The sequence below is a fragment of the Meleagris gallopavo genome, chromosome 1 (assembly GCF_000146605.3).
Source record: "Meleagris gallopavo isolate NT-WF06-2002-E0010 breed Aviagen turkey brand Nicholas breeding stock chromosome 1, Turkey_5.1, whole genome shotgun sequence".
Taxonomy (NCBI): domain Eukaryota; kingdom Metazoa; phylum Chordata; class Aves; order Galliformes; family Phasianidae; genus Meleagris; species Meleagris gallopavo.
The window spans coordinates 135,179,498-135,195,021 of record NC_015011.2 but is presented as its reverse complement, the minus strand read 5'-3'; the positions used below and the strand labels follow the sequence as shown (position 1 = coordinate 135,195,021).

At 40.1% G+C, this 15,524-nt stretch overlaps 1 protein-coding gene across 1 annotated transcript in view; it reads right to left on the bottom strand.

The window, feature by feature from the left end:
• The window catches only part of COL4A2 (collagen type IV alpha 2 chain), a 141,113-nt gene that overhangs the window by 83,398 nt on the left and 42,191 nt on the right, over positions 1 to 15,524 (bottom strand). The window lies entirely within an intron of this gene.

Sequence of the window (15,524 nt, the reverse complement as noted above, 5' to 3'; positions counted from 1 at the left end):
ACTATGTACACTTTTGCAATTTCTTTTTCTAACTACCGTCCTTTCCTCCATTGAGGCCATTCTAGCCACCTCAAGGAGGCTTCCAATAGTTCTACAATTACACTGAAAGCTTTGTACCCTTGGAAGGAAGCACTTCTAAGAAGGAAGTCCTGTTTCTATTTTGTTTTGGAGAGTGCTAGATTACTGTGTCAATTCTCCCTGAAATGTAAGCAAAGAAGAATATTTCCTATTTCTATTACAAGTAACTGAAAGGTTCTCACAGAAGAGTAACTTAGAAGCTTAAGCATTTCCCTCCTGGACCCTCTGGAATGCCCTAGTTGCTGCTATAGGTTTGATTTGGAACATTTTTGTCTTCTCTTGGTCAAAAACAGTAAAATCTGTCTGTGATATTTCTGCTTTCTTACAAAACATGCTTTGCATCTTCCATGAACGCTTAGACGCTTTCTTAGCTCTTAAAAAGCCCAACCTTACCTCTTGCCAAATTTCAGTTTTGAAAACTAATTAGTCCAGCAGCCACAATAACAAATTATGACACCAGAAATGCTTCTCTTGCATTATTTCAGTGTGTATTGTGAAAAATATCATGATTTATTCAGAGAATGCGTGGCTCAGGTAGGATACCTCCTGGATATTTTTATATGTGCCTAAAGCTAAAAGGATTAATTTGCAACACATGCTGAAAGGGTATCATGTACTTACCTGAGCTGGTCAATTCACAGATGCTAAAGGACCTGAGGACTGACTTGGTCTCCAAATGAGCAAATTCAGATGAAATTCTTCCTTGAACTAAATGTCCACTTAAGCTCTAGGCTTAAGTTTAAGTTAAATTTTAATCCATTAAGAAAAGTTTATAATACTTAAGAAGACATAAAATGACCAATTTTCTTTCTGAATACTGCTGTAGCTGTTCGCATAACCAAACTGCAAGAATACATGAACAATTATAATCTAATCCTAAGTGTTGAATTTCATTACTGGAATGCTTTTAACTGAAATGAAAAAGAGATTGTGCCTCATCAGACACAGCCAGCAGATATGCAGCCACTAAATGCATAGTCTTCAGAATTTAGATCAGAATATCAGGAAGATTTTAGAGTATGTCAAAGATTGCTTGAAGCAAAGGATTCACGAGTGCCTGCAAGAGTATTCCTGTCAGGGAAGTACATATATTCCTGCAAAAGTGAAAAGCAATCGTGTTGATTTAGTACACAGACACAGGAACACACTCAGCTTCACAATCACGCCTAACTGAGCAACGCTTTATTCAGCTAGTTTGTGTTCTGATTTACACCACACAAAACATCTTTGAAGTCGGTGAGATTACACAATGTATAAATAAACAGAGGGACTAAGAATAGAGAGAGAAGGAAAATCCTTACAGGGAAAACGCAGAACAAGGTGTCTGCAAGGGAGAGAGCAAACAGCAACCAGTACCACCACAGCTGTGTAAATGCACTGGGCTGCAGAGGCTGCAGACAGAACTGTGTGCATATCCATACTAGAGCACTGAGGATTTTTCATTGTACTGAAATGTCCTTCTTAATGCTCACTTACTGAGAATGGCATTTAAGGTTTAATTAGGACACAGAGAAATTATTTAGAAGCTATACATGTTGATTGCACGTAGAATGAATAGAAGAAATACTGCCTAGCAGGAAGTGATGCCTTAATAAAGTTACTATCGTGATGGCAACACATACCCTTCATGGTTATACATGTACACAGCTCCTGCCACAGCAGAGCACTGTGCTTTCCAGTGAGGACTGCTCCCACCAAGGATGAAGATGGAGGGAAGGGAGTGCCTCCAGCCCCCTGTGTGGGAGGACCACAGCCCCTGCTGCATGTTTCTTGTTATGCAAACTAAACATCACAGTGGTGGTATGCGGACTGGCTAAAGTGTGTTATACTCCTGGGGCAGTGTTGGGCTCCCATCATGTTCCCACTCACAAGGCTATTCAGCTCGGACAGCAAATGTGAGCCTGAGCTTCAGCACACTTGGCTGAGGTTACCACTGCAGACCAGGCCCCAGTATTTGCAGAGGTACCTTGCTTCTTTAAAAACATTGCTCCAACACATACCGTTCTCCTGAAGAGATGCTCAAGCCCTTGTGCCAAATAGAAAGTATGCGGCTACATGCCTGCCAGGACTAAGGACGTAGCTCTGTGGCCAGCAGCACCCAGATAAGGTGCTGAGGCACAGCCCCACTCCCCTTGGCCATGAACACTAGGTTGGGAACCACCACCAGTCTTATCCTCCCCTTGTTGCCCAGAGGAAGGCCTGACCCAGCCCTAGCTGAGGTGCTAAGGGAATACAGGGGAGGAAACAGTGGCCCCAGGACATCTGCTCCTCCCTCACACTGCACACCAACACAGAACCACCACAGGCCTATAGATGTTTACTCACCTCTGCATTTTTTGCCTGTGAGCTCAGGGACAGCTCATATTGTTGGCAGAATTTTCTATGGTGGTCAAGCATTTATTGCTAAGAGCAACTGTGTTTTATGATGGCATTTTTCAGGTGCTTTTACAGTTCACCATGTGGTTTTCTTAGACATGTTTGCTCAGTTCAGGCTGCTCTGCTGTCTTCCCATGGACCTTAATGTTTTTCTCCCATCCCCTCTGAAGACAAAAGACTATCTCCACTTAAGAAAGCTTTCTCACTTCTTTCTGCTGAGCTCAGTCTTTCTCTGAATCAACAGCTCTAATTTTAACGTTGTTATTTAACTGGATAAGCTGGCTTCTTTCACTTTACATTTACATTTCATAGCACATCTGCACTGTCTGAAAGTTCACTGCATGAATTTTTCAAACCACACCATAGGATCTTGGCAGTTGCACATGACTTCAGAGATTTTATACACATATATCTGAAGCTCTGAGGAAGCAATTAAACCATATGGACCTCTCCCATACAGTAGGAAGCACAACACAAGACTTCTCGCTTGATTTATTGTAACCTTATGCCATTTAACAAAACCAACTCTGCAACTGTTTGAAAGAAGTAAGCCAGCTGAGAGAGAGGGAGGGCTTGCTCAGAGAACTCTGGCTCAGCAGACCCCAAGCGGCTGCATTCGGCTGTGGCCACACAATGTGTCATAGAACAGGCTGGAAGGACCAAGTGTGTGCTAGCAGAATTAAAACCCCGTCATTTGGTTTTGTGACAAAAAGGAAAACAAGTGAATTTGTGTTCAGCCACTGCTTAACTTTGAAGGGAACTCGCTTACCTGTCTTCCTCTTTCCCATGCAAAGTCCACAGCAAATATAAAGTGAACATGGGGACATGACTAACTGGGCATAGTAGTGATGGGCTGACAGTCAGACTAGATGATCTTAGTGGTCTTTTCCAACCTTAGTGATTCTATGATTCTATGAAACAAAAGCTGTGGAAAATAGTGCAAGGCAGTGTTACACCGTACAACTGTGTTGCATACTTGGATAAGTATGCTCTGTCCAGGGGAAGAAGTTTGTCTCACAGAGGTGAGAGACACTGCAGTAGCACTGCAATGCATAACTGAAGTGGTTACTATGGAGGATGTGTTCCAACCATAAACCAGCCTGGTAAGCTCATGCCCTCACTAAATATCAGAATTATGAAGATATATGGGTCCAATACCCACAACATGGTGCAGCACCATTGGGCCTTTTGCTGCTGGAGCTCTTGTCTACTCGAAGGAAAGTATCACAGTGCTCTATGGTGTGCTACCTCTTTTATTTATGCAAGAGTGCTAACAATGCTCTTGGCACCATTCACAGAGATAAATGCAAATAGTTCCTGCCCCAATGAGCTTACATCCTCCCAAAGGCAAACACAGCCAGCAGTGAGGACCACACAATCGCAGAACCAGAGGGATTGGAAAGGACCTCTGGAGATCATTGAGTCCAAGCCTCTGCTAAAGCAGGTTCCCTAGAGCAGGTCGCACAGGAAAATGTCCAGGTGGGTCTTGAATATCTCCAGAGAAGGAGACTTCCCAACATCTCTGAGCAGCCTGCTCCATTGCGCTGTAACCCTCACAGTAAAGTTCTTCCTCATGTTTGTATGGAATTTCCTGTGTTCAAGTTTTTGCCCATTGCACTCTGTGTTCTGGAGGCAAGTGTTCATCTCACAGAACTGACTTACTTCATTCCTCTTCCGGGCTATGAAGAATAAAAGTGCCTTATGGGAAGCTTTTAATATGAAAAGGGTGGTGAAACACAGGAAATGATGTTATGAATGATTTAGAAAAAGGTAGGGACAGCTCTGGGAGCAGATGACAGAAAGGCCATAAAATAATAGAGAAGTAGAAGATCTAGAAACTGAGAAACAGCCTAAGGCAAGAGATAGTTTAGATGGGAAAAAAAGAATATTTATATAAAAAGAGAATAATAAGGATGTATCCAAATCCATACTTTTCTGGATAGAAAAACTCTCTATTTGCCACTGTACTCTGAATAGAGTGAAGCAAACTACCTAATTTTAAGGTATTTTAATGCTCATCATCCTTTTCCAGATCAATGTAACAGAAGCACTTACATATACTTCAACAGCTCTGTTCATTATGGGATGACACTTGAAAAGCCTTACATACAAACTGAGGTAAATAAGGAACTTTTCTTCTCTGAAGTTTGTTAAAGAAATGCTGAGAATGAGCTCTGTCAGCCTAGACAGAGGCTGTACATGATGACAGTCTGTCTATTCCCACATTCCTGATCTGTCCAGGTCAGACTCAAAGGATTCCATTAATAGTTTGGTACTTACCGAATAAGACAAAAGGAAAATAGGTCAATGGTACTTGCTCCCTTGTGACAAAAATGCAGAAAATAGAAACTAGCACTATCTGAGAAACTTGTAAAGCCTTGGATACATGTCATGAGAAACCATTCACATTCTCTAGAGTACAATTTAAGTGCTGCAGAATGGCCTGGATTATCCTCCTTGGATGACTGTTTGGGCTACCCAGTTACAGAGCAAGGTTATCATCCACAGCCTCTATGTTCTTTCAACTGCTCCTCTAAGTGGCAAAACTTGTCCAAAGGTATTTTTATGCATTTGTTGCACCAGAAATCAAAACCCAACAGTCTAACTAAATGGACAGCATATCTGTCCTAAAACAATCCGGACAGTGCATTTCACTTCCATAATGAAGTGTGATTCCTATGTAAAAAATAAACAAAAATATCAATGATACATGAGAACGTACTGTGCTGTGCAGATCCTATTGACCATGATGAACAAAAAGAATGCAGATGACAGTCACAGAATTGCTTAGTTGCATGAACTTCCTTTCTAAAAAAGGTAAAATATACTTTCAGTGTTTCCTGGAAAGTCAGGAAGGAAAAAAAAAAAAAAGAACTGTTTAGTTTTGATTTAAATGTATGATTTTTAAATTATTGTGAATAGCAACCAAAGTCTTTTTATTACAGTTTCAGCTATTGTCACATTAGTTTTCCACAATACATCTTCAACCAGACAGCTAACGTTTAAAAGTTTCTATTATTTCTTTACTGCAGATATGTATATTACAGTTAAATTGGAAGTTTTGTTTTATCTTCTGGACAGTGTTTCTAGATTCTTTAGTGTGCTTTGTCTTGCTTTGGTTCTCCACCTTTCATTCAAGTCTGTGATATGCACTTGGCCAAATTCACTCTTAGAAATGCTGCCCTCAAAGTAAATTCCTAAAATATCAGTGAGATATCAAACCACTGTAAGATTTGTTTTCTTACTTGACTGTAACAAGCCCACAAATCAAGGAAATATATAGCTAATGCAAAAGGCATCAGGTTGTGTCATTTCAAATACAGGAGCTCAACCTGCATTAGAGATAGGGTTAATTCAATTCATTTACTTTAGTCACAATTTTGTTTGAACTGCAACCTTGGTATTCATTTTGATTGATGATATTAATTCTTGAGCTTTGTCCAACGCTGCTGATTTGTTCTCTTGTCACAACAGCTGAACTTGCAAAGGTTTTCAAGACAAGTCTGTAGAAGTATCTGCACTAATGTAGGTCAACAGGCTTTGGAGAAGTGCATTATCTGTACTCTAGTACTTACTTTGCTGGAGAAAATGCAATGAATATGGGAAAGCAGATGAAGTTGCACATGGAAGTAAAAAAACTGGATACTAACTTTTCAGTCAAGTACCATTCTTCTCTTGTACTATTGATTTGAGAAGGTTTTAGAAGAATCCTGCTTTCAGAATTGTCTTTGCTGAAGCAAAAGACATTTCATATCTGGCTGAAGCAGAATGCTCCACAAAATAAAAGAGTAAAATGGAGAGAAAATAATCTTTTCATAATGCGCAGATACTTTTTTTATTTAGGAGATTTTAGATTTATTTAACTTCTAAACAGTCTTTAAAATATTCTGGACATTTACAAATGTAAATGTGATTCAATTGTTTTTCTATATGTATGAAAATGCTCTGCTTTTTCTTATGTATTTAGCTTTTTTTGTTTGTTTGTTTATTTGAAACTGCTTTTTAAGAAACCATCCACTGAGTCATGTCAAATGGCAGATTTTTGTAGAATACATATGTGGAGAAAGGATTTGTTGCTTCTTGCTCATGGGAAAGTTATCTAACCTTCATCCACCAGTTCACAAAGATCTCTGATGTTGATTAAACATGTACAAACAGAGTTAAAAAAGAAGAGGAAACATGCATATTTCACTTGAAAAAATGTCAGGACAAATGTACGAAAGAATAGTGATTAACAACAAACATGAGTATCTAGCTACAATATTTGATTGATAGTCACTGTAGCCTCGGTTAAGCAATTTTCACTAAATAAAACATTAGGTCATAAAGCATTAAGTTTCAGACTGACTCAAATCATGCTATATCAAGCAAACCTGTATCCTGCCTGCCTGCCTCTGGTATCTAACTCAAGATTATGAGCCTATTCACTGCTAACAGTTCCTGCAATTAAGCCTTAAACTCAACGTTTAGATGCCTATGGAACAATGTCAAGTATTTAAGGATGTATGCCGTTAAGACCTTATAAGGCAGAGTTTGGCAAGTATAAACATAAACAAAAGCATGCATTTGAAACTGTACCCTCAAACGTGAATGCAAAAGGGAACTGTACTTTTGCAACTGAGAGCAAAATTTAGGCTCACACTATTAAACGCCTTTTTAAGATTACACTCTTTTTTCCTTCCTTTTCCAGGCACTGATATGCTGCTCTCCAGTAATCTATTGAATAGCCTGAAAAAAAATTAAATTGCAAAACAGCATACCAGACTTGATTAAAGGGGTTGGAATAATTAAAGATATCTTCCTGTCAATGCATAATGCTTATTAGCACTACCAGTATTTTGCATTTAAATCTGCCACCCCTGCAAATACCTTCTTTCTGAGGCAGTGCCTCTTTCTGAGAGCTGTCAGAGATAGAAAGTTCAAGGCCTATGAAGCGATATGAAATCTTGAGGTATCTTTTGTTTTTGTGATAGCTCGTATCCATTCAGGCACAGAACCTGACAATACTTTCAGTGATGCATGACTGAGCTCACTCCCAACACTTTGCATGAAGCAAACAATGAGTAGCAAACAGGACACTTTTCAAATAATCAGGGAAAGTTAAAAAAAAGAAGAGAAAGACAAGCAAGGGCAGGTCAGTGCAAGGCATGTAAGCACGGTGAATATTTGCATGCATCATGCATGCATCAGTAGGGTTTCCCTTAGTGGTGGGTACATGTTTGGGTAATTGATTGTTAAGTGGCTTCCTTAAATGATTGTTAAGTGGCTTCCTGAGGATGTCTGGTAAGGTGGTTCCTTCATCCAAAGGCCATAGAACTTGCATGGGTTCAGAAATCTGCATCAGGCTGTGTACTGAGGCTTAGGTCAGCTTGTCTTCTCCCCACCACTCCTAGGCACATCTCATCAAGGCCAGATCTTCTATGTTGCTACTTAGCTTGATATGAGTAGAGCAGAGAAAGAACAGAGTAATACTACCCAAAGGAGAAGTTATAGTATATAAACTTTCAAGTGCTAACATATTTTAAAGTTAGGATGAAGGCAAAAATTGTACGGCAGAGCAAAGACCACTCAATCTGTTGCACAGAAAGGACAAGGTGCGTTGTGTGAAAGTAGCAGAAAATATGAGATGTCCAGAATGGTATTTGTGGTGGTAAAAATGGAAGAACTGGTGGTCATGTTGTCCTATGGGATTAATGCATGGTGGAGTACTGATGTGCGGATAAACTAAAACAAAAGCAAGCAGCACAAGAGGAATGAACTGGTCTTCAGACAGAATGGAACAAGGCTTCTATTACTGAGAGTTAGAAAGGTCTCAGAGAAATAGTTAAACTAGAAACAGGGGAAAGACTGGCATGGCGGAGCACCCAGTCTGGATAAAAGGAATTTGAGAGTGAAACATAGCTGATGCTCAGTACATTCTTGAAAAGCAAGGAAGGAAATAAATACCATCAATATAATAAATAGGGAAGGTAAATAACACTACAATGCCATCTGACTGGCACCTGGACAGAGAGTGAGCAAAATCTTTAAGTGCTTTCCTCCTGGTACTTAAAGAGGCTTATAGAAAAAGATGGAGAATGACTTTTTACTTGAGCAGATAGTGATAGGACAAGGGGGAAAGGTTCTATACCAAAGTAAGGGAGATTTAGATTAGATGTTAGGGCAAAATTCATTATTCAGAGGGTGGTGAGGTATTGGAACAGGTTGTTCAGAGCAGCTGTGAATCCCCATCCCTGGAGGTGTTCAAGGCCACACTGGATAGGGCCCTGGGCAGCCTCATTTAGACCAAGAGGAACCCTAACTACCACAGGGGGTTGGAATTGGATGGTCTTTAAGGTTCCTTCCAACCCAAGTGTTTTGTAATTCTATGATTCTGTAGCAATGCTAGAAATCTAAAAATTAGGAATAGGAAATTATGACGATTCTGTTGCAAGAGGCATCTCAGGCTGGTGGAAGGTGGATAATCAGTGGCATACTGAGTTGCTAGGCTGTCAGCTTTACTGGAATGACTGGAGACAAGGTACATGCAGAGCAGTGGCACAGAATGTGAAGGCTAATATGAAGTGTAACAGAAAAAATAACAACAGAGGACAAAGGAGAGAATTCCTGTAGGGGGAAATAACAGAAAACCAGCACTGTGTTTACATTTGGGACTCCCTGTTAAAGACAATGATCATGAAGTATTCTAAGAAATTAGAGAAGTTGAAAAACTAGGTCAGTAATGCTGGCTATTTCACTTACCCACGTACAGTCAGACACAACACCTCATTCAGATGAGACAAAGAGATAAAATATTTGGACACAGTGACACTTGAGTCCTGGAAGCCACAAGAAACAATGCCTCTCTGGATTTAGTCTTGAGTGCACAGGACCTGGTTCAAGAGGTACTAGTGGGAGAATGCTTTCTAATAGCTTCTCAACACAACTTTAACTTAATAATGTAGTCAAATGGAGTAAGCCAAGCAAATGCATCACACAGATATTCAATTTCAAGAAGGGGAAATACATAAAAATCAGACAAATAGTAAAAACCTCATAAAAGCAATCCAAAAGGCAGGAAGCCTAGAGAACCTGGAGGCTTTTCAGAAACATTGTATTAAAAATCCCGGTAAACTGTTTCGCATATAAAAAAGAAAATAAAACAGTTCAATAAAACCCCTACATAGCTCATAAAAAATGCTACAGAAGCTATTGCAGGGAAAAAGGTTAACATTTTAAAAATTGCTTAGATGAACAAGAAAGCTCATAAAAAGCAGATCAAGAGTAACTGGCAATTAGGATGTCTGAAAAAGAATGCCAACAGTTTGCAGAAGATCCTCAAGCTGATAGTAAAAAGCAAAACAAGAAGCCATCAATGGGAATAACAATACCACACAATGTCAAAGGCTTAAAAGCACTTGGGGACAGCAAGACCACAGCAGAAGAACTCAGGGAAATCTTTGTGAAGGTCTTTACTGCTGAAGGTGTTTGAGATAGCTCCAAATCCAAGCTGTTCTTTGAGCCAGATTAATTTCAGGTAAATATACAGGAAGCAGAAGATAAAATAGACCAGGCAGACCTTAGTAAGTGAGCAGGGGTGCTGACATTCACATGAGACTTCCGAAGAAACTCAGTGTGAAACTGCAGAGTTGATGACTAAGGTGTGGAAACATCACTGCAAACAGTCATGGTTGATGCCAGCTCAACTGCCATGTGAAAAACAGACTCAAAAGGAGAGCACGGGAACTGTGGGCCAGGTCGTCTGACTTCCTTGCTTGGCCAGGCAGACCTATGCCATAAAGAGTACATATCTGAGCACAAGGATATGCATGGTAAAGCAGGATCCAGTAACCATAATGAATTTGGATTTTCAGTATGGCTTTGAAAAAATTCTTCACCAACACATTCTAAAATAAATACCTCTGGGTTTGGGAGAGAGGTGCTTTTATGGACCATAGGCTAAAAGATAAGAAGAAAGGAATAGCGCTTGGCAGTCACATTTCAAAATGGAGATGCAACAGGGTCTGAGCTGTGAAACATACAAGTCTGTAGATGATACTAGCTGATATCAAGTTGTTAAATGCCATGCTGGTGATGGGGAGATCCAGAAGGATCTCACCAAACTGGGGGGGCAGTCAAATTTCAGTACTGGCAAGTGTCAGGAGTGTATGGAGAAGAAAACAGAGCGTCAATTTGCTGCTGAAGAAGACTTCGGTGCACTCATACCCATAATCCTGCAAATTCTCACAAACCAGAAAGAAAACAGTAATGAGAAAAGAGGAGCTGGAGTGCTGCCTTCTAAGGAGACGCTAAGAAGGCAGGGAATGTTGCTTTTTGGACAAGACAAAGTGCAGAGGGGAAATTATTGAGGTTTACATAATTCTGGAAGCAGGAAGCAAAGTAAATGTAGAACTGCTCCTTTCCCAAACTTACAGTAATAGAAATAGGGTGTACTTGATGAAACTAGAGGGAAATAGAAGGTGTTGGGCAGTAATTTCATTTCATTTGATTAGTGAACTCCTTGGTACCACAAGAGGTTGTAAAGACATAGAGCAGCTTCAGAAAAGGATTAGATAAATTCAGGGAGAAACGTGAATGCTGAAGAAATATAGAAATATGTCATACCTCTAACAACGTGATTTTGGTTACAAGGGAACGGACTGCAGAAAGTTTTCAGATCTCTGCATTCCTCCTAAATAGAACATTCTACCATCACTGTTATAGACAGAGTAATGTGTTAGATTTACCAGGGGTAGATGATGGGAAGAAATTTCTCATGTTCTTATTAAAAAAGGGTAAAATATCAAATATATCAACTTACACTAACCATGAGTTACCAAGGAGCTACTGCCATTATATCATCTGAGAACCTGGTTTATTGTGAAGTTCAAAAATTACATTAACAGTTAATAAAATTATTTTACTGGTTTTAGCAGTTTCCCTAAGGATATAAGAATGGAAGTGACTTTAGAATATTTAAGTGTTGCATTTTGTTGACTTCATTTAACTACAGAAGAAAACATCTGCTTGATGTAGTCCATGTGTTAAAACTTAAGCTTGTATGGAAAATGCTTGTAAGTTAAGATCAGACACTGGATTTCACAACTGTATAGTACTCAAAAGCAGACAGGAATAATTATACGTGAACAAATAATAACGTAACCTTGGCCATTGCATTAGTGAAAGCAATGCAACAAATATTTGTAAAGGAGCTTTAATGAATTAAATTTCATTTACTAAATTAGTCCTGATTAAAAAGAAATGTTTTGGCATTCCCATAAAATGGCCTTTATGGGAACACCAAGCTGTCCTTTCATTTCAGTTACCATTACTCCAGTCCCCTGCAAAAACAACAGCACAAGCAATGCTTGAAACTTGCTTCAGATAGAAAATGCAAAGCTAGATTTCAATAGAGTGCATTTTCTCTACAGAATGATCAAAAAGTTTGCTATTCGTTTCCACTTTCTACAAAGCCCTCTGGGTTGATTATGAAGTGAGGTTGATTATGAACTTCAGCAAGTCAAACAGTTGGCCATTGTACTGAAAGGAGTTACCATTTCCTACGTAAGTGCATTCATGTTTTAACAGACTTGAAAGGTGTGTATATATGCACCAATAGATGCAATCTCTGCCCATTATACGGTCCACAAAGAACTTTAACTCTCAAAATTTTAAGAGCTGCAATAAAAATTTTGAGGAAACGGAAAGAAACTAGAAGTTTATCCATTTTTTCTCCCTGCCTTCAGCTGAGGGCTTCTGCTTCATTTAAAGCAGAATTTCAATACAGTGTCAGTGCTTCCCTCTTCTCCTTCCTGTCTTATCCAGGCACTTTGGTATTCCTCACAATCTTTTCTTCACACATTAGTTAATGAGAAGATGAGGCTGCTGTCCTTCCTCTTCCTTGTCACTCTGCGCCCTCCACCTAAGGCTTGAATACACACAATTGCTTGTTGCATGGGTCAGCACACTCCTGCAGGAAGTTGGATTCTCATTGTATCTCTGCTGAGAGATTTGCCAGCTGCAAGAATGGCTGGATGACTGTGCAACTGGCCTTAAGGTATGATCAGACCTTTAAAGACTGGATATTTGTATCCAGTTAACAGTAAATACACACCTAGGTTTGAATTAGGTTCCTGCTGTGAACAGGAACAAAGATTCAGGTGTCATTAGACAGTAGAAAAAAAACAACTTATGGAAGAAGTTCCCTTTCTTCTTTTTGCTCTGGAGGCATCAACTGAAAAGCAATGCAGAAGGTGGTAACTCCAAGGGAATCATATGTGGCCTGGGAAAGACATGCCTTTAGAGAAACTTTTCTGAGCTGTGAATTGCAGAAGTCATCATCATTTGTGATATCCCGTGATTCTCTGAAGGTCTGAATCAGATCTGTCTTCCTCATGGAAATGAGGCAGAAAGTGCCATACCCAAGCTCCCAGTTCAAACAAGAGGTGGAAGCTTGCACATTAGCTGCTCCATTTGCCTTGCTGCAGAGGTTCCTCACCACTATGGCAAGTGGGTCAAGCTTCTGACACTTCATTTTCACATCCCCAGTGGATTTCACTCTGCTCCATCTGTGCCCAGAGAAAGCTTCATGGCCAAGCTCAGCCATGAACAGGACAAAAGGCTGGAAATAGTAAAAAATCACAACCTAGGAATACCATAATTCTTTTTTTGGCAGGCCTGTTGGGTGCATTGACTTGTGCTAGGTGGCCTTTTGTCCCTAGAAACTGCCTGCCTGACACATGATTCAACTTCTCTGTGCCTTCATGTATAGAGTTATTAGTTTCAAACCAAAAGCCATGCAGATAGAACCACAGGGCTTCCAGCCATCATGCATCTGGAGACCTGGCACACATCACCAGAGTCTGGCTGAATCCTCACACATCTGGACAGACAATGCCTCTGTACCTCTAGCACAGAGCCCCCACAAGATACCACTGAGCATACTTCAGTAACAAAGCACTTATTTAAAAACAATTAAGACAATAAGAAAAAGCATCTTTATCTAAATGCTATACTTTAAGATTGTAACTGAAAAAAAGAAAATGAAGCAGAACCATATATGAATAAAAAGATAGAGGTTTGCTCAGATCTTTTCTACTGTCATGTTTTGCAGTAGTATTTACCACTCCAGTGAATTTACTTCACTCAACAGTTTCTGATATGCATTCAGCAGCAGGAAACTGAAGAAAGTGCTTTTGTTTGCCTGGTTTTGAGAGATGTGCTATGAGAAGAATGTGCACTTACACTGTATGGCAGGGCAATGGTATTGCCATTGGCTGTTGGCTCTTGCAGCACTGCTTCTACCTGAATTCCAGACACCCTGCAAGTGACAGCTGTGTTGTACCTGACATAGAGTCACCAAACAAGCAGGCTCCAGCAGGCTGCTTCAGGCACTCTTACAAGTACAAACATGCAATATGTCTATTGTAATGAGTCACCTCAAAAAGAAAATGTGTGTCGTGCCAGATTATACAGAGGTTCTGTGAAAATAAATATTCCCATTGAGAACTGAGCATGAGACCAGAAGCTATGCCAAATTTGACTAGTCTCTAAAGGCCGCTCTTATTTCTTAAACCAGATGTTTCACCAAGGTTGTGACATCTGAGGAGACAAGCAGACACAAAATACACGCACAGTATGCTGACTCAGAATGAGGTATATAGTTGCAGAGAATTTAAATACAATTTTTGAAGTCTTTAAATCACTTTCCCCAGTAATCCTTCACAATTTCCACCACTAACCACAAGATGTAATCAATGAAAAATGCAATCAATGTTTTATAACATCCTCTTTTTCCCTTTTTCAGTGCCTATTTAATCTGCGTGTTTAGTTAATGGGATTACTTACTTCCCTGACATAAGTGAAAGAGTGAGAGTGGAGAGTGAGTATACAAAGTATGCCTTTGTCTCCTAAGCTAGATATGAAGCAACTAAACTTCTGTGGCACCTGGGTGATTCTCTGCTTTGATAACTTCACATTTCCAGCTTTTCTAACCTATGCAATTGCTTTTGTTTAGCTACCTCTCTTTTCCTGCAGATGTAGCAACTTGAAATTAAGGGTTATTTACAGTCAAAAGGAAGGAGAAAAATATGTTAGTCACAAAGTTGGTAGTTTTTCAACACACGACAATTTTCATGAACATTAGTGGAGAACTAGTAGGTCTGTGCTTTACCTTAGAACAACAACAACAAAAAATCCCACTGAAGAGAAGCATAGAATATCATACTTAAAGCCATTTCACACAGGAACAGTAGGCTTTCAGTGCCTTTGCAGGGGAGTGGCAGGAGGCATCTGCTAAGCTTCATGTGCTGAATGATCAGGGAAGGGCAATAACAGCTGGAGAGAGCTCCTGCAGAATCTGTGCCTCAGGGGCAGGATTTGTTTGACCTCAGTGTCGTCAGTTTGTCATTAGGTTATTGCAATGGGAAGCAGATCAAGAACAGATTGTGGTCAGGAAAAGGGAGTATAACAATTGCAATGCTCATGACATGGTAACCCAGGGATCATCTGACTTCCACAGAGACATCAGGATTCTGCAGTAAACAAAAGTGTTCCATGCCTTCCACCTACACAGTGACTTTGCTACCAATCTCTTCTTCCACTCAGACGTGGAGTCAAGCTTGAGGAATGTGATGGGAATGGGAACTGACAGCCTGCTGAATGGAAGAAAGTAAGAGTGATAGCAGAAAGCACATGATCGGCCACATCTCTTGCCTGGCCTATTCTTAGGTGATGGGTGGATGAAAAAGGCTGAGTCACTGTCTCAGCTGCAAAAGACCATGCTGTACAAAAGGAGCCTGCCAGCCAGGGCTTTGAGCCACAAAGAACTGCCCAACTGCTCAGAGCTTTATGGGCAGGTGGCTTGTTGCCTCCACCACATCTCCCATTTTCTGCCTCTCATCTTTATTCCTTAAAAGAAAAGAGTACCAGAAACAACCCAATGCCACAATGCCAAGAAGTCCCAGGCAGTTTCCTTCCAGTAGGAATTTCATGTCCCGCAGACCTGCTTCCCATCTGATTTAATGGAAACCACCTCTACGAGGTATCTTTTCATCAGATACAATTTTGTTAGTAAGAACTTCAAGAAAGTT